At 43.5% G+C, this 25,389-nt stretch overlaps 1 non-coding gene across 1 annotated transcript; it reads right to left on the bottom strand.

The window, feature by feature from the left end:
• Positions 1-22,014: 22,014 nt before the first annotated feature.
• Positions 22,015-22,207, bottom strand: LOC114695767. Its single transcript, XR_003734916.1, has one exon. It is a non-coding gene; the product is annotated as a U2 spliceosomal RNA (small nuclear RNA).
• Between the last annotated feature and the right edge of the window lie 3,182 nt (positions 22,208-25,389).

Here is a 25,389-nt window from a genome sequence, read left to right as displayed (position 1 = left end):
CATGATGGAAGGAGAGAACCAACTCCCACAAGCTGGTCTCTAATCTCCATACATATGCCATAGCATCCATGTTCTCCACCCATAAATAAATAAATGTGAAAATATTTTAAAGATTTGATATATAAGGGCTGGAGGTATAATTCAGTGGTAGGAAGTCTGCATTGTATGTGTAAGCCTCGGGTTCCATCCCCATCACTGAATAATAATAATAATAATACTCATCAGTGTAAGAATCAACCCCTACAAGCAGAGTTTATTCTTGGGGGGTTTTTATGTCATGTCTTATATATATTTCTACTATTATATAGCATACCATATTATAATTCCTCATTTATATACTACCATGGTATTTATCTTTGTCTTCATGCCTAACACAATACCTGATTGACTATCAAAACAAATAAATGAAATCCCAAGATAGATTGGTTTCGTGAGCAAATGTAATCTATTATATTTACAAACTCCTGAAAATAACACTACTCGGTGCACGCTGCTCAGAATAGAGTCATTGCCTAAGCTATAAAACAGAGATGTTTTAGATTTATAGACTTTTAATAACTATAATTTAAAACGGTGATCCTTTCATCAAATCATGTTTGTTTCCTCACTGCAAAATCCCCACACGAAATTCTCACCACATGACATAATTGGCATCTCAGAATAGCACGCAGATCGGAGAGGACATCTGGCATTTAACACGGGCACCACGGAGCTTCACGGCCATTAGTTAACAGCTGCGGATCCCATTCTTGAGTCAAATGCAGCTCGTTACACATTTGTTAAGGTGTCCTGGACTTCTGGGCTTCAAGGACATAAATAGGAAATGTTATTATGCATGTACTTGCAGATCAGATATCTGAGATTAAATATGTTGTTTCCTAAATTAAATGAGGGCATTTAGCAAATTGAAGCAACAGCCTAGGGACTGGCTGATGTTTGTTCCAGGACTTCTCATATAGTCTATCCTAAAATAAGCCCCAGAGAGAGGAAGGACTGTGTCCCCGAGGGAATCTAGATGCTTACCTCCTATAAAGATAAAAATGCCTTTGATTAGCACCTACATTTTGCATTTTATTCCATTATTCTAAGGGATTTCTTCCTCCCTCCGTTCTTTCCTCCTCCCCCACCCCCAGTTCCCTCCCTTCTTTCTTGGTTCTGGGACTCAAACCCAGAGCATTTCACATGTTAGGTATGTGCTCTATAGACCCCAAATCATTTGTTAATGAGCCTTCTTCTCTGGAGACTGCTGCCAGCACCAAGATAGGGCTTTTAGCACATCCCTGGACCCAAAGACCAGGGATGATCTGTCATCCTGTCACAAAGCATGATGCAGAAAGGTAGTGTAGAAATGTAGACCCCCATCTTGTATATACCACTTACTAGCTTTTGGTTTTAAGCAGGTCACTTCATCTTCCTGAGCTTTATTTTCTCAATGAAGGTACCAGCACCGGCCTTGCTTCATCTGGGGACTATGTAAAGGCCAAGTGAACACTGCTCAGAGATCAGAAGACTTAAACATGGACAACGGGTGAGGACAAAAGGAGTCCCGGATCTAGAACACAGTCAAGCACACCCTAGTTAAGCACGGCATTGAGGCTGCCGCCATTGCCACAGTTGGTCCTGTGTTGTCTGCCATCACCGCTGGCCCACAGTCTGGCTTGTGGAGGCTTGCTGCTGCTGCTGCTGCTGCTGCTGCTGCTGCTGCTGCTGCTTCCAATACTGCCTGAGTGAATGATCTCCCTAAGTCCTAATTCAAGTTGTGAGAAAGCTCAGAAATGCACACCTCTGACCTTGTCCTTAATGGTAGAAGACTGGACCTTTCCTTCAGATACCAATCGGAATTAACATACAAGTTCCAAACACCTTCCTGGAACTCTTGTCACAGCCCCCAGTTGTGGTCCCTTCCCATTCCTTGTCCTTGTCTACATCAGTTTGTTTTTCAAAGGAAAGCCAAATTCTGCTACTGCAGTGTTTAAAGTCTTTAGTAATCCCCTCCCCTCAATGCATATATAAATGCAAACTCATTAGAATATTATACAAAACTTCAAGTTAATTGCCCATCCCTCCAGCTGTATTCTTCTGTAGGCATCATCCTCTACCAAAACCTTCCACCTAGCTAAAATAGTGCTTTCTTACTACGGGTCATATTGTTCAGTTCCTCTTTGTGAAATGGGGAAGGTACAAAGAAGGCAAAACAAAACAAAACAAACAAAAAACCCCTAGCATATTAATGTCTCTCTTTGCCAAGTATAGTAGAACCTTCAAGGCAGAGAGGCAGTAAAGAAAAGGCCATTTGAGCTGAGGAGATTTAGTTCAATAGGTAAAGAGCAGGCCTTGCAAGACTTCTAAGCACAGTCCCCAGAATCCATGCAAGACAGCCAGGTGTGAGGGTGGGCTTGTCCCAGCACTGGGGAGGCAGAGACGGGGGATCCTGTGACCTCCATTGGCTGGCTAGGGCTGGAAGATGAGGGGAGGTTGACCAGGAGCAAGCTGCAAGCCAGAAGGGGAAAGAATGTTTTTCATTCTTAAATGCACATTAAAACCATAACTCAAGTCCTCTCATGGCTCTCTAGATGCAGCTTCATCCAGCTTACAGCCTCAACCCTTCTGGAAGTAGCAACAATTTCCCCTGGAATTGTTGTCCTATTTAAGTGTTCTGCTTCTCTTTTTGAGAAACTATGTAGGTCCAATGTAAATACTTTATTCTTTCCGTAAACTTTCACTACAAAATACCTTGGAACTTTTTATCTCTGGCAAACTTTATTTCTATTTTTTTTTTGTTTGTTTTGGAGACAGAATCTCATTATGTAGCCCAGGTTGTCCTATAAGTTACTATGGATCTCAAGTTGGACTCAAAGTCACAACAAGCCTCCTTCCTCCATGTTTGAAGGGCTGAGTCACCCACACAGCTTTGCAGACGTCTCCTCTGGCTTGGCACTGCAGGAACTAGTTTCAGGTCGTGGTTCATTCTTTCTGGATAGATCTGTGATGGCTCAATGGGCCCTTGGTTTCTGAAGATTTCGTGCACAACATTGGGCTTGTGCAATCCATCTACCCATGTTGTAGTACTGCTCTTACTAGGCTTGTGCAATTGATGTATTGTAGTACGGTTCTTAGGACACTGTAGACACCATCACCTTTTCCTCCTCCAGTTCTCGAACATTATTTCTCAATACCCTATTCTTTCTTCATAATATGAAAATTTGAATATGTTCTGTTTGTGTGTGTGTGTGTGTGTGTGTGTGTGTGTGTGTGTGTGTGTGTGTACAAGGTCTTGCTGTATAACCCAGGTTGACCTGGAACTCATCATTTTCTTGTCTCAGCCTGTGGAATGATGGGATTAGATGAGTACCACCACACTTAGCCAAAACCAAAATTCTTGAGGCCAAAAGGTTTCTTTTTTTTTTTTTTTTTTTTTTTTTTTTTCGAGACAGGGTTTCTCTGTGTAGCTTTGCGCCTTTCCTGGAGCTCACTTGGTAGCCCAGGCTGGCCTCGAACTCACAGAGATCCGCCTGCCTCTGCCTCCCGAGTGCTGGGATTAAAGGCGTGCGCCACCACGCCCGGCCAAAAGGTTTCTTAAATAAAGTTATTTTTGAACCATTACATATGCTAGCCAGAAAGAGGAATAAGGTCCTGGAAGGCTTTTCCACAGCCCCCAGGCCAGCATCAAGGTTGGGTAATGTATGGAAATGTTTACTGGGCCAGAATTATTAGCATTTTTCCAGAATGTAGGAGAATGAAAGCACTGTAACCCACATCGTCTGTAGATGTGGAGGGAGGATAGTGTAGACTACAGAAAACTTCAGGATAGGAGTCAAATCCATAAGTAATAATCCTGACTTCAGGATTGGTTAGGGTTGATGATCATGAAAAGTTTACATGTCAACAGAACAGTGTGACCCTGATGCTCTGCTGTGATGGAGTATACTTTGTTTAACACTTACCTATCTATCTATCTATCTGTCTGTCTATCTATCTATCCATCCATCCATCCATCATGTTTCTCTGTATGTACATGTGCCACAGTGCATGTGTAGAGGACAGAAGACAACTTTTAGGAGTTGGTTTTCTCTTCCTATTATATGGGTTCTAGGGATCAAACTCAGTTTATCTACCACAAGAAAACGGCCCACAGAATCAACTAACCAGGGCTTATAGGGGCTCACAGAAACTGAGCCAACAATCAGGGAGCCTGCATGGGTCTGACATAGGTCCTTTGCATATATGTTATGGTTGTGTAGCTTGGTGTTTCTGTGGGACACTTAACAGTGGGAGCAGGGGCTGTCTCTGAGTCTTTTGTCTGTTTTTGGAACCCTTTTTCTCCTCTTGGGTTACCTCATCCAGCCTTAATAAGAGGGGATGTACCTAGTCTTATTACACCTTGTTATGCCACACTTGGTTGATATCCCTGGGAGGCCTGCTCTCTCCTGAAGGGAAACAGAGGAGGAGTGGATCTGGTTGGAGAAGATGTTATCATTTCCAGCATCCTCCTAGCCACTTCCGGAGCCCCACGGCCGCACATGCACTGTCAGCATTCAGGCAAAATGCTTAGTCACCTCAGGGCCTTACATCATACATAATCTATGCACATGTTCAGTGTGGCCACATAATCTATACACATGCATGGCACGGCTATGTAAGCCCCTATACGCATGCCCTGAGCTACCTTTAAAAGCGGACATGTCCGCCCCACACTCTTTCTTTGCCACGTTTCTTCCAGACAGGCCTGCACACTCCCCGCATTTCCCTTTTCCCACTCTCTACCAATAAAACTCTTAGAGTGGGTTTTGTTGCATATCTTATCGTCCATTCTTGTGCATGGTAAATAACAGACAGGAGGTAGAGTGGGCACTGGGAGGAGAGGAGGAGGTAAAAATGTGGTCAGGATCTAATATATGAGAGAAGAATTTTTAAAAAAGAAGCAAGCTAAAAATGACAACAAAAACAACAAATGAAAAACAAAACAAACAAACAAAAACCCCAACTCAGATCACCAAGCTTGGGAATCAGTCAGGCCCAGTCAATGTCCAAATGAAGGCGACATCACATGTTCTGTTTTTGACCGGTCTCTTCTGACTGAGCAAATGGTCTACGTTCTACATTATTGGTTTCCTTTTTACTCTCTCCGTGTCTTGTACTGTTTGTATTCTGTGCTTATTAGTATTGTCTTTACTGTCTCTGCCACCACCAGCCACTGGCCACTGCCACCACCACTTGCCACTTGACTGTTTTGAAGGCCAGGGCTCAGAATTACTTATCTCTGAGCTTTCAAGACACTGGATTCAATTTAGCAGGGATTCAGATGTCTTTTGGGTGTACATAATATTACAATTATTTTATGCTATTCTACTTTATTGAAAAACTGGCTCTGGGATTAGGTTATGGTTCTGCCTTCTCTAGGCTCAAGCATGCTTATTTAAAGTTTCCTCTCTGTCCCATGTTGGGTGATTCCCCCGATTTTGTGACAGAAAAGATAGCAAAGCAAAACAGATTAAAAATTAGAATATTGGTTTCAATTAACTGCCTAAAACTTTTGCTAAGATATAAACCTTATCTCAAGATTTGTACGACTATTATGTGAACTTTCTGTATGTTAAGATTTGTAAGTTTATTAGGTATAGCTAAAAAAATCTACAACTGGGGTTGGGGATTTAGTTCAGTGGTAGAGCACTTGCCTAGCAAGTACAAGGCCCTGGGTTCAGTCCTCAGCTCCAGAAAAAAATCTACAACCAACTGGGAGGTGGTGGCACATGCCTTTATTCCTAGCACTTGGGAGGCAGAGGCAGGCAGATCTCTATGAGTTCAAGGCTAGCCCGGTCTACAGAGTGAGTTCCAGAACAGGTTCCAAAACTACACAGAGAAACTCTGTCTTGAAAAAAAACAACAAACAAACAAAAAACTCTAACAAAGAAGTTAACTTAAAACTTGTAACTTAGAGGGTTGATAGTTGAAAATCTATACACAGGTAATCTTAAAAGAACCATGATATGGCATGGCACCATCTTGGGATGTAAGCAATATGTGGCTTACCACCATCTTAGCTGATGGCTTCCATCAGAATGGAGGCAAACACTTGACCGGCAGCTATCTTTACTAAGGGTAGAGAGGATCAGAGCCTTGTGACTTCACCACCATCTTGATTAAAGGTGTTCACATGGTCTAACTAAGATTTTCACTTGGAAATTAACTAAGAAGGCAAACATGACTGTTTATAGAAGCAAAAATACAGAGTTTTCTGTGTTATACTCACAGTCTTTCAGCATTCCAGGAATGCACCTTTCCGTAGGCAAGTGGAGCTTACAAGTTAGAGGCATTTTTGTTTTATAGATCTCTTCAGCACAGTGATTTAAACTTAAATCAAAACTTTAGCCCTCACATTCCCCCTTGAGTTGTATTCTGAGTCAAATCCATGCCTTTGGATATGTCAATAGGCACTGTAGGTACCATTTTGTCCTCTTTGTCAGGGAGTTTCCTTTGGACGTAACATTTCAGCCTTTGTTGAGGATAAGGGGTGATGTAATCTCTTCTGTAACTACTTCCTGATGAAACTAGGATGTTGTTGTTAGGTCTCATGAAGGCCAGAGTGCTGGTCCAAAGTCCAGGAGGGGATTCAGGAAGTGAAGCATTCATCTGAAGCATTTGGTTCTCTGACCTAGTTGAAGAGACAGAGACTCACACTGGCCGAACTGTTTCACATCAGCGTCCAGCAAGTTCAGGGCTTTCCAGTTCTGTCGGTCTACCTGGACCTGGCATGGTGTAGATCACAGTCTGCGGCTGATTCCTGGATGGTGTCTATCAGTCAAGCGGAAATCTGCCTGCTGGGACAGATACAGACTAGGGACAGAAGTTAAACTTTAGGGTCTTAAAGGAAATCTTACGTTTAGAACTTCCAGACCCATGGTACTCAGGGAAGGGAGGAGTCCCAAGACCAAGGGGGAGGGGGAGGGAGAGAGAGAGAGAGAGAGAGAGAGAGAGAGAGAGAGAGAGAGAGAGAGAGAGAGAGAGCCAAACCTCAGGAATAGGCAGGTAGGGATTTAGGCTGTTGATTGACAGGAGTACTTACTTGGAGTCCATTTGACCTATGAGAGGTAGACCCAAGTCTTATGACTCCCTCGACTCCCTGAAACTTACATGAATTTTCTTAATTTACAAAAAGAGATAAAAGTTTAGGTATATTAGCATTGCCACTGTCTGTAAGTAGAGTCCTTTGGTCCATGGCTGCCTTAGTCTCAAAGTGCCTGGGTGGGTAATAGTTCCCTTTGTAGATCCATGGTGTAGGGTGTCCTGGAGCTCTTTCCTCTGGCAAAGGCTTCTAAACCTTTACCCCCTTCATCACTCAGTGAGGGTGGGACCCAGCTAATTCCTGAGATGCCCTCCAAACCCCTTTCCTATTGTCCCAATGCAAAGTAAAGTAAACAACATTTTATAAAATAGTGTCAATATCCTTCTTTGAACACAATTTAAAACACATTCCTTCTCTGGTCAAAGTGTGTGTTTTCCTAAGCTTTCTAATCTGCTTCATGTTTCCAGTTCTCATCGCCAACCTGTCTAAAATCAGCCAACAGTACTCATACAGCAGCCAGAATGCTCTCCTATCTTGAAATTTCCTTTCCAATTAATTAGTCCATTACTTATAATTTCATCTTCATGTTGGGAATCTCCGCTGCCGTCTCAGTCCTTCCATTCCAGACCCCACCCTTGAGAAAGCCGGCCAAGGTTCAGCCCCTCCCCTGGGGCCGCTCAAGACCACGCCTACAGGGTATCTAAGACCTGGTCATCAGACCTGCCATGTGATTTTTCTCTCCTACCTTTCCAAGAGTCACCTGGGAGTTGCTTTGCTCTGATAATTAAACCTAGACATATTAATTCGGCTTGATTGGTTTATTGCATCAGCAGAGTTACCCACTACCAGGGGATATCTATATATCTATATATCTATATATCTATAAAACTTACCACTTCACACAAAGTCTGAGGACATGGACAAACAATGAATAGACTGCTGACAAAGATACAACAGGAACGCCCGCTAGTCTGCTTTCTCTGAGTCTCCATTTCCACCTGAACTCGAGTGCAGTTTTTACCGTCCACATTTCTACCAGCACACTGGTCCTCCATGCTCCTGCTATCATTGTCCGTTAAGTTCTAGCTACAGTGTCTTCGGTTTTCCCAGCTCAATTTTCTAATCCTTTCCACCCCCTTCCATAAGCCGGTTCCAGAGGCCTAACAACAATTAATACACAATTATATGGTCACAGCAATGACCCCGTTTCTCTGATACCAGTTTTCTCAGTTAGATTTCTATAGTGGTGACCAAAATTCCTGAGGAAACTACTTGAGGGAGAAAGGATTTATTTTGAGTCATGGTTTTAGGGCCGTTATTTGGTTCCACCATGATGGTAAGCACATGGAGAGGAAGCTGTTCGCTTCACGGCGCATCGGAAGGAGAAACAAACAAACGTGGAGGGCTCTGGGACAGGACACCAGGAAGGGCTTGCCCCTAGTGACCTGCTTCCTCCAGGCAGGCATCAGTTCCTCAATTTCCCACCGCTTACCAAAATAACATCACCAGCTGGAGACCGAGCAATCAACAGGGCAACTGTGGAGACGTCACAGTTTCAAACCATGAGTGTGTGCAGTAAATATTTGTTAGATGAAGGAATACTACTGTTAAATGAGCAACTACTTTGCCTGTTAGGCTTCTCTGGCTTCGGTATCTCAAACAAACAAACAACAAAACTGTGTGGCTCCAGTGTTCCATAGTGACAAGAGGCTTTTGTTTCATGCCGAGCTCCTCCAACCAGCGCTGATCGACCCTGTCCAAAAAAAAAAAAAAAAAAAAAAAAAACGGAGTGGCTAACATTAAACGTTCTCATTATCCAGCTGAAATGAAGCTAGCTACCTGTCCGGCCTTCTGAGACATAATGATAGAACTGAGGAACCAGCCAAATTTCCCAGATAGGCCGATGTCGGTCAATAGGGTGACGAGGTCTCTCTGCCTTCCTTCTCCCCGAAGAAGGTAGCCTGAAGCAGCAGCATGTCAGCTAAGCCGCCCTTGCCTATTGTCTCCCTCAAAATACTGAAATTAGTTCTCCTTCTGTCCCTTTGTTTCTGCTTCCTTTAACTTTCCTTTGTCTACAAAACCAGCGACCTCTTCTGCTCAGCCCCTGGGAACACTCACTCTATCTGACGGAATGAAGTGTCGCCCAGTTCTGAAACTGGAAATAGTGACCGCAACTGAGGTCATTAAGCTGAATTGTTGGAATTTGGGCCCTTGACACAGGACTCTTGGAAGCTCAGAAGTCATCTGTCTTCAATCATGGCTCCGTTGAGGTTAGATGAAATTGCTCTTCCTCTCGCTGCTGCTCCTGCTTCTCTTCCTCGATGGTGTTATCCCCCCACTCTTCCTTCCTGTCTTCCTCCCCATCTTCCTGCTCCCCACTTCCGCCTCCCCCTCCTTTGTCCTCCTTGGCTTTCCATAGCTGAGTCTCCTGCCCTCGGATGCCCTGTGTGTGACAATGGCAGCTGTTTCCTCTGAGATGTGCCCCACTTTAATGTCCCCAGCAAAAGTCCCTCTCCGCACCAGTCCTGTAATATAAAGAAGAATTTTAGGCTTAGCCAGACCTGTGTGCATGCTACTAGTGTGGCTGGACTAGTGACTGGCAGAAAAGGAAGTAGTGGTTTTTCCAAAGGAAGGGGTGCTGGGCAGATGAAAACAACATGTGTCTGCCATAAATGCCTTCCTAAGGCTTTCACTGAGAAGTAAAGGGGGGCTGCTTTTAATAGGAAGCCACTTCCTGGCTCTTGAACGGAGGCTCATAGATGGAGCTAAATTGTGATCTTTTAGCTGTTTGATTCCGATCATAAACTTAGGAAAGATGGACTGCACTTTATTCTTTGAGGCAAAGATGTAAGTTCAGTCAAAGGTGGTAATAAAGGAGCTGCCCCTCAACCTAGCACATCTATCTGGTCAACGAAGCAGGGGACTGAAGAACAATTTTCACATTTATTCTGGCTTTTAGCCAAATGGGAATTCTAGAAGTTCGTTTGCAGATGACTACTTCAACCTAGGAGGGAAACTGCTGTTCAGCAGCTGCTAGGAGGCTTCAGATCCCCATCTTATGGAGGCAGGAAAAGCTTCAGGCCGTACGTGTGTGTGTGTGTGTGTGTGTGTGTGTGTGTGTGTGTGTGTGTGTGTGTGTGTGTGCGCCTGTGCACTTAGGAATTCTCTGAAGGTCCTCCTTTCACATGGATGCATTAAGACATCGGGCAGTACTGACAATTGTTACAGTCTCAATCCTTAAAGAGAGGGAGTGCATTTCTGTCTTGAGCCTTGATTGATTTGTTTCTGTGTTTCAAATCCTTCTTCCAGGAAAGCAGCAACCATCAGAATTTAAGGGAAAAACAGCTGTTCCTGCTGCTTCTGTCAGGTGCCTTCGTTTTGTGCCCTTTTAAATGAGTGTGGGATGGCTGAGAGCACCACAGAGTCTATGGAGGAAGGAAGGGAAGGAAGCATGGTGAGCATCCCTTTCAGATCACAGGAGTGTGGTATCAGACTTCTTCAGTGCTGCTGGGGAAAAAATGGAGAGCATTAAATTGATTCCGTTCCTTGACAACAGTTTTTTTCATTTCACAAACTGGATTTTAAGGAAAAAGGAACAGTGAAATTGTATGCCCCTTATAGTGAGCTATAAATACATATGATTAATCAGAAATCACTGAAGTTATAAATACATATGACTAATTAGGAAAACACTAAAGGAAATGAAAACAACCTCACGTCCCATGCTTCCTGACATCCTCTTCTGATTTTGTGAAGTTTCCTCTCATTATTTTTCAGTGTGTTTATTTTAAAGGAAGTTTCTTTACAGGACAGAAACAAGAGCCCTTACACACACACACACACACACACACACACACACACACACACACACACGAGGATTAAAATTAAAATGTGTTTCCTTCACAGTATTATTCCATATCTTATGTCCCGTGGCCTATGACCTACATCTCTGGGTGGACATGTGGGTTCTGGAAGTGATGGTGAGAAGCCAAGAAAAGAGAAAGCATTACTCACAGTGAGGAAGCTGTGAGAAGCACATCATGATCTTCCTCAGTGAGCACTGACTGGGCCATTGGGAGGTATCGTCACTGTAACAACCCCATGCTTATCACAAGTCACGTGTCTATGATTCCTTTCGTGCATGCCTGTGTGTATATGTATGCTCACATACATATGGGCGTGTGTGTGTGTGTGTGTGTGTGTGTGTGTGTGTACTTGTAGAGGCTTGGTGATGACATTGGGAGTCTTCCTGGATTGCACTTCACTGTATTGCAGTGAGGCAAGCTCTCCCTGAACCTAAGGCTTGCCAATTCCAGCAAGTTCAACCAACCAGCTGGCCCTGAGGATCCCTGCCCAGATTCAATGTGCTTCCACTTGCAACAAGGGCTTTGTCCACTGAGCTACACCCTCAATCCGCCTATGTGTCTTAATTTTTTTTTTAAAAAAAAATGTTTCTTAAGACATGGTCTTCCCGTATAGCCTAAGCTGGCTGTACTATGAGCCAAGGCTGGCTTCAGACTCAGACTCCTCTGCTTTGTCTCCCAGAGTTTGAAATTATAGGTGTGAGCCACTATGGCTGGCCCAGGATTCTCAATATCAGAATTTCGGCGATAGGCTGTGTTTTCAGTGGTCATAGTTCATTCAGTGAATCATGAACTTTTTTTTTTTTTTGAGACAGGGTTTCTCTGTGTAGCTTTGTGCCTTTCCTGGAACTCACTTGGTAGCCCAGGCTGGCCTCGAACTCACAAAGTTCGGCCTGGCTCTGCCTCCCGAGTGCTGGGATTAAAGGCGTGTGCCACCACCGCCCGGCGAAATTAAACTTAATGAGAAGAAATAAACTCAATGTTATAGTATCCTGGTCAGGTGACTATCATTCTCATTTTATAGGTGAGGAAGTTAAATCTTAGAAAGCTAAACAGCTGGCCCAAATCCATACTGCTAGTAAATGTAAAACCGCATTTATAGTCTCTTGGTCTTAACAGACTTAATTGAAGGTTATAGTCCATGGCTTAGCATAACTGCTGCTAATTCAGGATATATCACATTACAAATATAACTACATGTAGATAACACTTTAGTGAGCCATGGTGGCACACATTTTTAGTCTCAGCACTCAGGAGGGAGAGGCAAGCAGCTCTCTGTGAGTTCCAGGCTAGCTAGGGCTACACAGTGAGACTATCTCAAGAAATAATGAAAGGAAGGAAGGAAGGGAAGGAGGGAGGGAGGGAGGGAGGGAGGGAGGGAGGAGGTATTGAGAGAGGAGGGGGAAGAGAAGAAAATCTGTTCTCTAATATGTGTATACAAGGGAAAAGGACTTATGGCTAATCACTAGCTAGCAATGTGTTGAAATTAGGTTAAATATCAGCCTGTATCACACAGATCCTGCCTATGTAAATTCTATTGGTAGTTTAGATTGTTTGAAGACTTCTAGAAAAGCTTCTGCAAACTGTAAAGTACTACGCCAAATTCCTGTATGTGTACATGTATATGCACGCACACGTGTGCATCAGACCTGTGGAAAGAAAACTCTTAGTCTTGCTATCATCCATAGAAGTTTAAAAATTCATCTTGGGCTTAAACTTTTTGAGTGATTTCTTTGATAAGGGAGAATTTCGTGTTTTAAAAAATGCAAAATAGTGATACATACTTCACAGCTGCTATGGGGAGTATGCCATATGTCATAGGATCCTTAAACAGTCTACAGAATTTACACGTGGACTTTGTGCATGCAGGCTGTAAGAATGGTTATGACTGATAATGACTGCTTATCAACCAGAAAGCCAGCACATTTGACCACAGTCCAAGAGTATAGAAATGGTGCTCACAGATAATCTATTTCTAGCCCTCAAGGAAGCAGCGTCATTACTAACTGGTTACTGTGCAGGTATTCAGCGGCCTCAAAAGTTCAACATGAAAGTACAGTCAGTAAATGGACTCTGAAACATTCTTATCTTTAAAAGTTATAACGGTGTTCTTCAGGCACATTTGTCTTCATGAAGACCTAAAATGGCTGCGGTACTTCTTACAACTGTGTGTGAGCCTCCAGTTGCCTAAAATTAAAACGCTACTTTTTTAAAACACTTACTGTGGGGCTGGAGAGGTGTCTTAGTGGTTAAGAGTGCTTGCTGCTCAGTTATGAGGATCTGAGTTCAGATCCTAGCACCCACTTAAAACACACACACACACACACACACACACACACACACACACACAAAATAAAAATAAAAATCTTTTAAAAATTACTATGGCCACTTGAGGTGTCAACATTCAAATATTCTCACTTCTTCTTTTGCTTCTTTTTTAGGAAAAAGATACACCTCTCACGGACAGAAGCCCTCCCGGTTTTGTTGGTACCTTTCACACAGTTTCACAAGACCCATAAGCTTGTCATATATATTCCTATCAGAGGTACTTGGGGTAAGGAAGTACTTTTTGGTGATCCCAGTAAGTTTTGTAAATAGATAAACAGTTTTTAAAGAACAAAAGAGAAAATGGCAGGATGTATCACAAGCAGGACAGGTATGTTCCATGAATTTTTTGAGTTTTTATGTCTATTACACACACACTGAGTGAAATACTATATTTTCAGGGACCATTTCTATAGCTCATTACTGAGTGTGATATAGATGTAGTTATCATCATAAAAAAGCTCTGAAAGCTGCCGGGCGGTGGCGGCACACGCCTTTAATCCCAGCACTCGGGAGGCAGAGCCAGGTGGATCTTTGTGAGTTCGAGGCCAGCCTGGTCTACAGAGCGAGATCCAGGAAAGGCACAAAGCTACACAGAGAAACCCTGTCTCGAAAAAGCCACTGAATATGACATTTTAATGAAAGCACAATGTTATTTTAAATGTTTTATTTGGGGGCCAAAGAGGAACTCCTGGGCTTCTGTGATCCTTTTGCCTCAGCCTCTGCACTTGTATGGGCAAGAGTACAGGTGTTTGCCCTGTGGATATCGGGTAATTACTAGAGGTCTTGTGAACACGGATCAACTATAAGATCAGTTAGGAATATATACTTCTTCATCCCCACTCAAGAACTTTCAAAACAGAACAGGGATTCCCATGATCTTTCTGCATGCAAGGGAGAAATGGTAGTATGTTCCAGTAAACACACACACACACACACACACACACACACACACACACACACACACACACACACGTTATTGGCTGTAATTGAACCACATGGCCGTTCTTGAATCTATTACTGACAGGGGATGGCATTACACAGACTAATTAGGCTATTCCTTGGAAGTGTAATCAGCCCTTCTTGGGCTTATGCCTAGGTGGGAGGAAAGAAAAAAAAAGAAAGAAAGAAGGAAGACACTTTGTGCCATAAGCAATCAACAGCATTCACTGTATTTAACACTTGTAAAATCTTTAGTACCATAACCTACTAATGGATTTGACATTGAATCTTTTCATCATGAAAACAGTCTCACCTTTAGAAACATTGGTCATTTCCCTGATTATAGGAGAATGCCTCTGGAGGTATTTAAAACACAGTTAAAGAAGGCAAGTACACGGGCTTCTATTTTTGGTGTACTTTACCACCAAAAGAAACTTCACCTTTTCCTGAAAGTGATAGGCTGTATTCACTACCAGAGAGACAACAGCAGTGAGTGACCTGTGTTGTAACAAACCCATGTCAGAGAGGAGCAGCCACCACCATGCCGGGCTTGGATTCTCTCCCCGATCCCTTCCTCCACTTGGAAGTTGCCCTTCAGCATTATGCCTGGGTGTGCTTGCCAACTTTCTGCATCGTGACACAAAGACATTGCTGGCTAGGATCATTGTGGCCTGAGGAACAGCGAGTGTGAAGCCAGCCAGGCTTCCATGAAATGCACACTGTTTGCGGAATGGCCGGGCCGTTTTCAAAGTTCCCTTTATGAAAGGCTAGCATAAAGTCAACAGCCCACAGTTGCTCAAATCCGTGCTTTGGTTTCATTACCACGGCAGACCACTTCCCTGCTCAGGAGAATTATAGTTAAGTTGTGTTTTTAACTATGTCCCTAGGGGAGTGTTGAGTAAGATGAAAAACAGGCTGGGCCACCGATAAATCATTTCTGGAAAAGGAGGCATTTCAGGAAAATTAAACAAAGCATAGAAAAGCCTTAGTTTGCACTTTGTTGTTACAGAATTGAGTGATAGCTTTCCTCCGTACTTAGACTAATCCTGAGCAGGAAGCTCCAAACGGGGGAAAATCCTGTCCAGAGTACAGAAGAGAGAGCAGATGATCATTGTCCTTTTAAACAAAACTTCGGTGGCTAGTTCTTTAACTCTTTCCACCTGCTCTGATAATTGGTAGAAGTTCTATAATGATGACCTGATACCTCCACAAGGGTGGAACACAAGTTTTCAAAGGTGTTCCAAAACTCAGCTACTTTCCAAAACAGTTACCTTCCCTTGTGCCCTGGCTACAATGTGCAGGTAAATTGCTCTCCCTGGGATCTTTGAGGAAGATAAGGAGCATGGGGAAGCAGCGCATGTAGCTCCTTCAGCCGATGTTAGGAAATGCTTGCTGTGGGTTGAAAGTCATACTTCTCCTGTGGGCCCTTGTGATTTTAGAGTGGTAAATTGTGTTGTGGTCTTTCTAATTTTTCTTTGGTACACAAATCCAGCACCCTGCTGTCTACTAATTGCTGCTGTCATACCATCCCACAACAATGTCAGCCCAAATTCATTCCCCGAGCTCATTTCTGGCTGCCTCCATAGCAACTGAGGACATTATATGACTTTTCCCCTGAGCCCATGATGAACAAAAGCACATTGTCATTTCTTTTATTTTTAACAGTTGCCTACCCCACATGTTAAGGAACTGGACAGAATTCAGAAAGTATTTTTCATCTGGAAAGACAAACAATCAACCAGGTCAAAGGTTAGGTCTGTTCCTTTAAATGCCTTACTGACATTATCTTACTTTGAAGACTTATTCCTGTCGTTCACCTTGAATAAATCTCTGTGTTCTCTCAGCTTCTATGTTATACTTTGCAAAATATTGACAGGATGAGTACATTATTATTTTTAAAATAGTATTTTTTAATTCTTTGAGAACTTTATACCATATAGTTTTGTTATATTGCTCCCCCAGCTTTTCCTATATTCATTCTCTCTACCCTAGCCTCCCTACCCACTCAACTTTTGGGTTTTCTACCCATCCTTGTCCACACTGAGTCCAGTGTATGTTGCTCAACTATCTTGGGAGAGAGGTGTGCCCTGGAGTGGGGTTTACCTACCTGGAGTCACTTCCCCAAAGAAGGTTCACTCTCCCTCTCCCAGAAGCTAATAGCTCTTCAGCTAGTGGTGGGATTGAGTCTGGTTGGAGCTTGTGCAAGCCTTGCGCATGCTGTCAAGTTCTGTAACTGCCCTGTTGGGTCTGGAAACTACTGTTGCTGAAGTCATCCTCCACCTCTGGCTCTCACGATCCTTCCACACCATCATTAGTGTCCGTCCCTGAACCTTGTGGGGAGGGGAATGATACAGACCTCCCATTTAGGACTGAGCACTCCAGTCTCTCACTCTTCATATTGACCTGTTGTAGGTCTCTGTCAACTGCCATTGACTGCAAGACGAAGCTTCTCTGATGAGAGTTGAGAGATGCACTGATCTGTGGGCTCAGCAGAAAGTCATTTTAATACCCAGTCCATTTAACAGGATAATAGTACTAGGTTGTCCCATAGAGCCCATGACCTACTTAGCCACAGCTCTTGGCCCTGTAAATAGTGCCAGGAATGGGTTCCATCTCATGGAGTGGGCCTTAGGTCTGATCAGAAGCTGATTGGTTGTGAGTACATTTTTAGATCAGAAGGGGATTCGGTAAGCATGGATATATATGACTAAATAATCGTTCTGATACAGAGATTTGAGAATAATTTAAAATTTCAAAGTCTCCTTGGCAGGGCATTAATTCTATGAGGTAAATGCTGTTATTTAGCTCGTGTGGCTGTTGAGAAAGCATACAGCAAATAAGTAATACAGGCAGGACTTGAACCCAGGCAGTCTCTCCACTGCTGTTCTCCAAAAGGAGCCTGGCATAGGACAGAGCTCACTGTACAGAAGGACTCTGCCTGATACTGATGTTTTCTGAGTTCTTTCAGTGGCAAGAAGCTTTATTCATTTCCGTTGTGCTCAAATTAGCTTTGGATTATTTTATCCACACAAAATGCCAGAAACAGCCCAGATTGTCCTCATTACGGACTATCATGTCTCCTGTCACTTGTTTACAAGAAGGGTTCTGCTTGGCCTCAGCTACTCTTAGGTGAAATCATCTTAGGAAAAGTGAAGAGCCACAGAGGCAGAGCTTTGTAAAATGACAAGCGCTACAAGAATTCATTTTACAGCCACACATTCTTTACTCTCCTAATTTCTGTTTGCTGAAAACAAGAACGGTAATAGAAAACACTTCTTTTTGTTTGTTTGTTTGTTTGTTTTGGTTTTTCAAGACAGGATGTCTCTGTGTAGCTTTGCATCTTTCCTGGATCTCGTTCTGTAGACCAGGAGGGCCTCAAACTCACAGAGATCTGCCTGCCTCTGCCTCCCGAGTGCTGGGATTAAAAGTGTGCACCACCACCACCACCACCACCACCACCACCACCACCACCACCCAGCTTAGAAAACACTTCTTTAGAAATACAACTATCTACCAGGCAGTGGTGTTGTACAGACTTAGAAAGTGCTTTAGGTGTGTATGTCGTATCCAAAGCATAACCACACAAAAATGAATGAATGGAAGATGTGGCTTTTCAATGCATATCTTATGTAGAAAGAATAGAAAAGACTAAAATGCAGATTCCATTACAAGCTTCATGTTGGCTCTGTGTGCATGAGTCTGGTGTGTGTGTGTGTGTGTGTGTGTGTGTGTGTGTGTGTGTGTGTGTGTTCAGGCACATGTGTATGTATGTGTTTGCATGCATGGAGTCCAGTGTGTAAATATTGGATATCTTTTTCAATCATCAATCATTTTTTCAACTTCTTTCTTTCTTTCTTTCTTTCCTTCTTTCTTTCTTTCTTTTTTTTTTTTTTTGAGACAGGGTTTCTCTGTGTAGATTTGGATGTCCTAGAACTCACTCTGTAGACCAGGCTGGTCTCAAACTCACAGAGATCCGTCTTTCTCTGCTTCCTGAGTGCTGGGATTAAAGGCATGCACCACCACTGCCCAGCTTCACCTTATTTCTTAAGGCAGGGATTCTCACTGAACCTGGAGCTCACTAATTCAGCTAGACTAGCTTTCTAGGTGGCCTCAGGGATCTTTCTGTCTCAGCCTCGCCGGCCCTAGGATCACAGGTGTGTGCTGCTGCGTCTGGGTTTTTCACATGGCTGCTGGGGATACGTACTTAGGTCCTCACACTTATATGGAAGTACATGTTCCCCAGTCATGTTCCCAGCCTTTTATGGTGGCTTTTAAATGGTGGGTTTCCAGGCAGTCTAAATAGTGACCCTGCAGAGCCAATAAAAGTCTTTCTGAGGAGAAAACAAGAGCAAGAAGAGAGCTGGAAGTAGGCTTGTAGCTGACAAGGTGGCAGGGAGAAATGCAGTCAGGGAAGAGGAGCCTTCTCATCTCATGAAAAGAAGAACTGAAGTGAAAGTCTCCACATGGTGGAAAGATGACAGACTTCCTAGGTTCTAGGGTTTGGCTGTGAGTTCTGAGCAGCAGAAACAGGAAGGAAGGGGCTCTGTACGGCATCTGGCTTCTTAGGAAACCTCGAGACGGGGCACAGGCAAAGTCCAGTCTTCTCCCGCCTCCCCGTCTTCCTCATGGAATCTTGAAACATGTTGAGTTTTCCGGAAAAGAAATGGAAATTTCCAGCACCCAAAGGTAAAGAAAAAAATGACCACCACCCAAATAGAAGGTTCTGGGTGGCAGAGACCTGTCTGGCCTCTTTTGTGAGAACCTGGAGCACGAAGTTGCTCAGGGAAGATCCGTCGAACAAACACTGCTGGGCCCCATTATTGAGAGCAGTCAGAGAAATAATTGGGATTTTTTTCTACTTTTCATATGAACAATGATGACAGAAAAGAAGGACAAGAAGGAGGAGAGAAAGTGCGAGAGCAAGAGAGAGAGAGAGAGAGAGAGAGAGAGAGAGAGAGAGAGAGAGAGAGAGGAAAGAGGAGGAAGGGGAGGAGGGAGAGGAGCAGAATGGGAAGATAGAGATCACTCCTCATCTGTTATGACAACTGAGTTATTTTTGTTCATATCTATTTTGTGTTTGTGACTTCTTGCAAGAAGATGTCAGATGACTATGATGAAATAGTCATGTGCTTTATGTGGTGTGTGTGTGTGTGTGTGTGTGTGTGTGTGTGTGTGTGTGTGTGCCTGTTCTGATTGACATAGCTCTATCATGTCATGTGGCTGTGGCTGTGTTTGAGGTTGACTTTAATTAATTCTTCAGCTCTGCTCAAATGGCTTTCCTACTTCTCCCAATTCAGTAGTAAGTATTTAACGTTATAAGAAGCAGGATCAGCTCACAAACAAAACAGCCCATCCCTGCCTAATAACATAGCTTAGTAATAATAAGAGCAAGACAATCTGGGAAGGCCACTCCCCTTCAGAAATCTTAGGACATCTAAATTGGGAGTTGGTAATCTTGTAAACAAATTCAAATTACCTTCCAGCAAAACCCCAAACTACTTGTTTGAGATGGTTTTTGGCTAAGAAGACGCGAATCCAGATCAAAATCAAAAGCCACATACATACTAAAATAGCCAAAACAGAAACACAGTCATTACAGGAAACTCATGAAGCTTCAAAGCAGGTTTAAAAAAGGAAAAGCTGCAGCCAGAGGAGCCGGTGGCATTGCCCGTCTGTACTGGAAATGTCGACATCCTCTGCAGAGGAAGAGGAAGGAGTTGAGGTGCCAGACAAGCAGCTGGACATGACAAAACAGGAAACGGACGGCTGATGACAGCGCAACCGCAAACCGGGAAGAGCAGAGCATCAAAGCCACGGGCCCGCGGGAGACTCCGGCAAGGACAAAGTGAGAGCTGCGAGGCTCAGAATCACCGTGAGCCGCACGCACGCGGGCTAGTGGGTAGCCAAGTCTCCGTTTTTCTGTTGAAATGCTCCAGAAAGAGGCTGAGCATTGTTGTGGCCATCCCAGGAATAGTCTCTTGTATTTTGTATCAGATCAAACATTGCTTTAAAGAGAAGCCATTCAAATGTGAGAGGATACTGTTGTCCATGTCTCAGCATGATGCTGGCTAACGGTTACAGGTAATATTTAGTGTATTTGTTCATGATACTTTATGGGAAATACAACTGAATCCCAAGGTTAAAGAGCTAAGGCAAAACAGTTGTAAGAAATGAATTTAGCAATCTTCTTCCAGCCCATGCTCTAAGCCCACCACTCCATCCTCCTTCCTAAGAATCTCTACAGAGCTGTTAGATCGACGGACAACATCCTTCTGAACACACTTCTGTCTCTTTTCTATTTACATCTGCTCCACTTAGCAGGATGGCTGTCACTTTCTCTTGCCCACCTTTGCCGGGAGACGTAGCAACTAAATGCTCAGAATTAAAGAGCAACCCCAGAGCATAGAAGGTCCTCTAGGCTAAGAACTCCTAAGACGGAAGAACACTGAGTAAAGTGGGTCAGTACAGAGAAGAGTCCTTCATTAGAGGAATAAACAGATAACCCCTAAGGAACAGCTTTACTAAACATCTCAGAAAGTCAGTAACGGAATCCTTTGACCAGATGAGGGGCGACCACTAAGCTGTTGTTTAAGAGTATAGTAATATCTGGGGGCCAGGCTACCTTGCCAATAATCAAACGCAACTATTACTGCTGTTCTTAATTAACAACTTGATGTGGTTAAATGATGTCTTAGTTTGCTTTCTATCGCTGAGATAAATATCATGGCCAAAAGCAACTTGGGGAAGAAAGAGTTGATTTAGCTGACTCTTCCATGTCACAGTCCATCATTGAAAGATCTCAGGACAGGGATCTGGAAGCAGGAATGGAAGCAGAGACCATGGAAGGACACTGTTTGCTGGCTTGCTCTCCAAGACTCCTCAGATTGTTTTCTTACATGACTGAGGACCACCTACCCAGGGTGGCACTGCCCATAGAGTGCTGGGGCCTCCCCCATCCATCATGAATCAAGAAAAGGCCCCACAGACTTCTCATCACTTGCATTTTTCCTTTTTTCCAGATGACTCTAGATGGTGTCCAGTTGAACAACAACAACAAAAACAAACAAACAAACAAAACAAAAACCCAACACAAGCAATGGATTTAAGGTCACATTACATATTTTAAATTTCTCCACATCTTATTTTACCCAGGACAGACTTGGATGCTCCTCAGCTCTGTGTGACATCACTGCTCAGCCATATCCCTTGGGAACAGCTGCTCAGAGCAATAGGGTCTGAAGATACAGGTTCCAGATCCATAGAAAGGCTGACAAATTCTCACGGATAAGATCCACGTACAGTACCAAGGAGAGTTCGTTCAGTGCACAGTGCCTTGGAAGTGACAAATTGGAATGCACATTGTGTGGCCACCATGGAAGGACATTCTTAGTTTTTGAAGAAAATCCAGAAATGTCTTGACATTTTTATGCACTTGTTCATGTCAAAATGCCTTCTGGCACAAGACCATTGAGGGCTGGGCAGCTGACAGCTTAGTTCCGTGTGGAACCAGAGTGTCTAGATGGCTGTAATTTAACTTGATTTAAACTAAAGGAGTTTGGGTATACATACATAAGATACTTGTTCCATCATGTTACATTTTAGAGAATAATCTGATATAAATACTTAAAATATTAAAAACTCACCTGGCAGATAACTTTTTACTAAATCAAATACTATTATAAATATATTATAAAAATGATTTTTATTTTTGTTCAGTGCTTGGAATTGAACCCAGGGCTGAGCCCATGCTTGGCAAGTACCCCACCACGGAACCACACCCCAGCGTATGAGTCAATTCAAACAATACACATTCCCTCTGAGGGAGGGTGCTCTGTTCCTGGAGGTACTGCAAGAGCAGGTTGATCCACGGAGCAGACAAAGCAAGTTCCTATTCCACCTCCTGTTTCCAAAGAATCCATTTAATATACTATCCTTGGATAGAGGACATATCAGATATTAAACTGGTAAGAACAGATAACAGTTTTTCCTCTTAGGTATATCACAGAGAAGTGACACCCCCCCCCCCCAGCTCACAGGCTTCTTTTTTGTTTGTTTATTTGTTTTTGTTGTTGTTGTTGTTTTTAAAAGACAGAATCTTTCTGTGTAGCCCCGCCTGTCCTGGAACTCGCTCTGTAGACCAGGCTGGCCTGGAGCTCAGAGATCCACCTGCCTCTATCTGGGATTAAAGATGTACACCACCATCCTTGGCTTCACAAGATTCTTAAAAGTCAAAGGAATAGCTAGAAAATCTTCAAAAGGAAAATAAGATCATTTTGCCTGAGGAGATTCTGTCTGTACTTCACTGTTTTATTTTCCTGAACGTTGTGGAAGGCCTGGACTGCCAGCTGACTTCACATCCACTCTCTTCCTCTCTGTCTCTCACAGAGTTCCAGTTTTCAGCTGGGAGCAGGGTCAAGCTGTGGTGAGATAATGGGTGGGGTGTGACCCCGGCCGGCCGGCCTCAGAGGACATCGCAGGAGCGGCTAATGTGGGATGGTCTCTCTCCAGACTCTTTCTGTCTGAAAAAACAAACAAATCTCAAACGCAAACTTCTTGCTTCTAACTCCAGGGACTTAGAGTTGTTATTTTCTCTTAAGGTGCAGCATAACTCAGTCCTAATTCTTCTGGGGGGAATAACACTTCCCACCCCACCCCAGGACTGTCAGGAATTTCAGATCCTAACACCTCAAACTACTGGAAATCAGGAGCTGAGCTTGAAGCAACAAGCTGAGTTATTATCTTTGATTCTCTCAAAAAGTCCAACAATGTTTATTTAATTTTCTATTTTTAGCTTTAGGACTCTTGATTTTGCTAAAACAGACAAGAGGAGAAAAAAATGACCCAATTTTAGATCTCTCTCTCTCTCTCTCTCTCTCTCTCTCTCTCTCTGACTCTGTCTCTCTTTCTGTCTGTCTGTCTCTCTCTACAAACACACACACACACACACACACACACACACACACACCCCTTCCCCTAAGTAATATCCAACAGTGATATGTTTCTTCTTGGTCAGAATATCTATTTTTCCACATATTCATTTTCCATTTTGAGTTCATAACATTCATCTCATATGATTCTCATGATACGTTCATGAAGTAAGCAAAACAAGTATAAGTATTTCCATTTCTTCCAAGTAGGAACTGGATTTTCATCCTCATTACATCAATTTGAGGTATATGGGGCTATTATTATCCCTAATACACATAAATGAGAATCATGGGATGCCCACATCATATGGTCCAAGGCCTTTAACACAAGCTGACTTTCAATACGAACTTGTGGGCTGGGTGGCTGGGTGCCAAGGCCAGTGAGTGAATAAGGAAAATGGAAGTTAAAGGAGGTATCAGAGTCACGGCACTGGAATTAAAATTAGGGTTTGCCCGCTCCTATTTCAGCGTCTTTTCCATTACACCACCTCGCCTCTCCCTCGAAATTCATTCCCCGATCTGTTGAGTTGTCTGTGTGGGTGTGTTGTTGGTGAGAGGCGCTTCTCAGAGCATCAGCCTCCGTGAACTTCAGCTGCGGTCCGAGCACAGCACTGCGCACGGTACAAAAAGGCTTGCTTTCGCTGGCGCCTCTCCCAAGCCTCACACACCAGTGCCGTGCCAAGAGCCATTGTCTCTGACAAGTGACTGTGCCCGCAGCATGGGGTCCGCTCAGTCTCACACAGGCAGCCAGCACGCAGCTCTCCCCCTTGCTTTGCCTTACACCCTCGTGGAGCTGGAGGGTCTGTTGTGTCACTCGGGAAGAGGCTTCAGAAGGCTTTGTGCCATGGTCACAGTGGTGGTCTTACAACGGTTTCAATGTTTGAACTAGGAACCATGAACCCTAACATTTAGAACATTTTCCTTCCTCTGAAAGAGCTGAGAAATGAGGAGGCACGAGAAAAGCCTGGAACCACCACCCTGCACCACTGGAAAGGATGGCTAGCCTGAACAGTTGTTGTTTGCCGAGACAAATATTAAAACTCGTCTAAGTTGGTAACATGTAAGGCGGCAGTCCACAGTCAGGTCCTATTGTGGGCAGTAAACTACTGGACAAGATTCTAAGTCCGCTGTTTACTAGATGTGTGACCTAAGAGAAAAGTTATCCTCTTCGAACCTCAATTTTTATTAATAGTGTATATTAACAGTACAAGATGGTGGTTTCATTATAACATTTTCACACATATATGTGCTATGTGTTTGATCATAGTTACTCCCACTAACCACATTTACCCTCTCATTTACAGGTCCCTGTCTGTCTCCTAATTCTCTCTCTCTCTCTCTCTCTCTCTCTCTCTCTCTCCTTTCTTCTCTAATGACACATATCAGAAAATGTGAGACTTGTTCGGATTCTGGCTTACTTCAGTTTGCGTGATGATCTTTGGTTTTATGGTTCTATCTGTTTTCCTGAAAACAGGTGGAGGGTATACATATGCCATGTTTTCTTTACTCATCCATTCATTGGTGAGCAATTAGCCTGATTCCATAACTTGGCACTAATGGAAGACTTTGGGGGAGAGGGAAAGAGAAGGGGAGCGGGAGGGGGGGAGCATGAGAAGAGAGATTCTGTCCAAGTCTAGCTTAGCAAACCAACCAATGAATGGGCAATGAACTGGACAGCTACTTCTCAAGTGAAGAGGCTCAATAGCCAATAAGTGCATGAGAAAGTGTGTAGAAGAATGCTTGGTCATTACAGAAATGCAAATCAAAACTACCTTGAGATCCTGTCTCATCCCAGTTAGAGTGGTGACCGTCCCAAATTAAAAACCATGAATAATAATGAGAATTGGAGAGAAAGGAACCCTTACATAGTGTTGGTGGGAAGGCAAATTAGTGCAACCACCTTCAAATTGTTTTGGAGTTTCCACAAAACACCCAAACCCTGAATTTCCCTAAGATTCAGCTAGCTATCCCAGTTCTGGTTCTATACACACTGCTGTGCGGCTATTACCCTCAGAAGTGATGCACATGGGTGCTTCTAAGACACAGGCAGCTGGTGAAAACATAGAAAGCAAAGAACTTGTGAAAGTTACAAGACTACAGGCACATGGGTGACCCAAAGGCAGCTAGTCATCTCCTTGAAAAGCTTACCCTAACACGGATGATGACTCCCAAAAACTGTCCCTGGGTTCCCTGCCCAACTTATAGGCAGCTCCACCCAAGAGTCTCCTCTTCCAAAACCCTTGGTTTCTGCTTATGTAACCTTGGGGAG

This window comes from Peromyscus leucopus, chromosome 10 (genome assembly GCF_004664715.2).
Source record: "Peromyscus leucopus breed LL Stock chromosome 10, UCI_PerLeu_2.1, whole genome shotgun sequence".
Lineage (NCBI taxonomy): Eukaryota > Metazoa > Chordata > Mammalia > Rodentia > Cricetidae > Peromyscus > Peromyscus leucopus.
The sequence above is the reverse complement of the archived record's forward strand: the minus strand, read 5'-3'. Positions and strand labels throughout refer to the sequence as shown.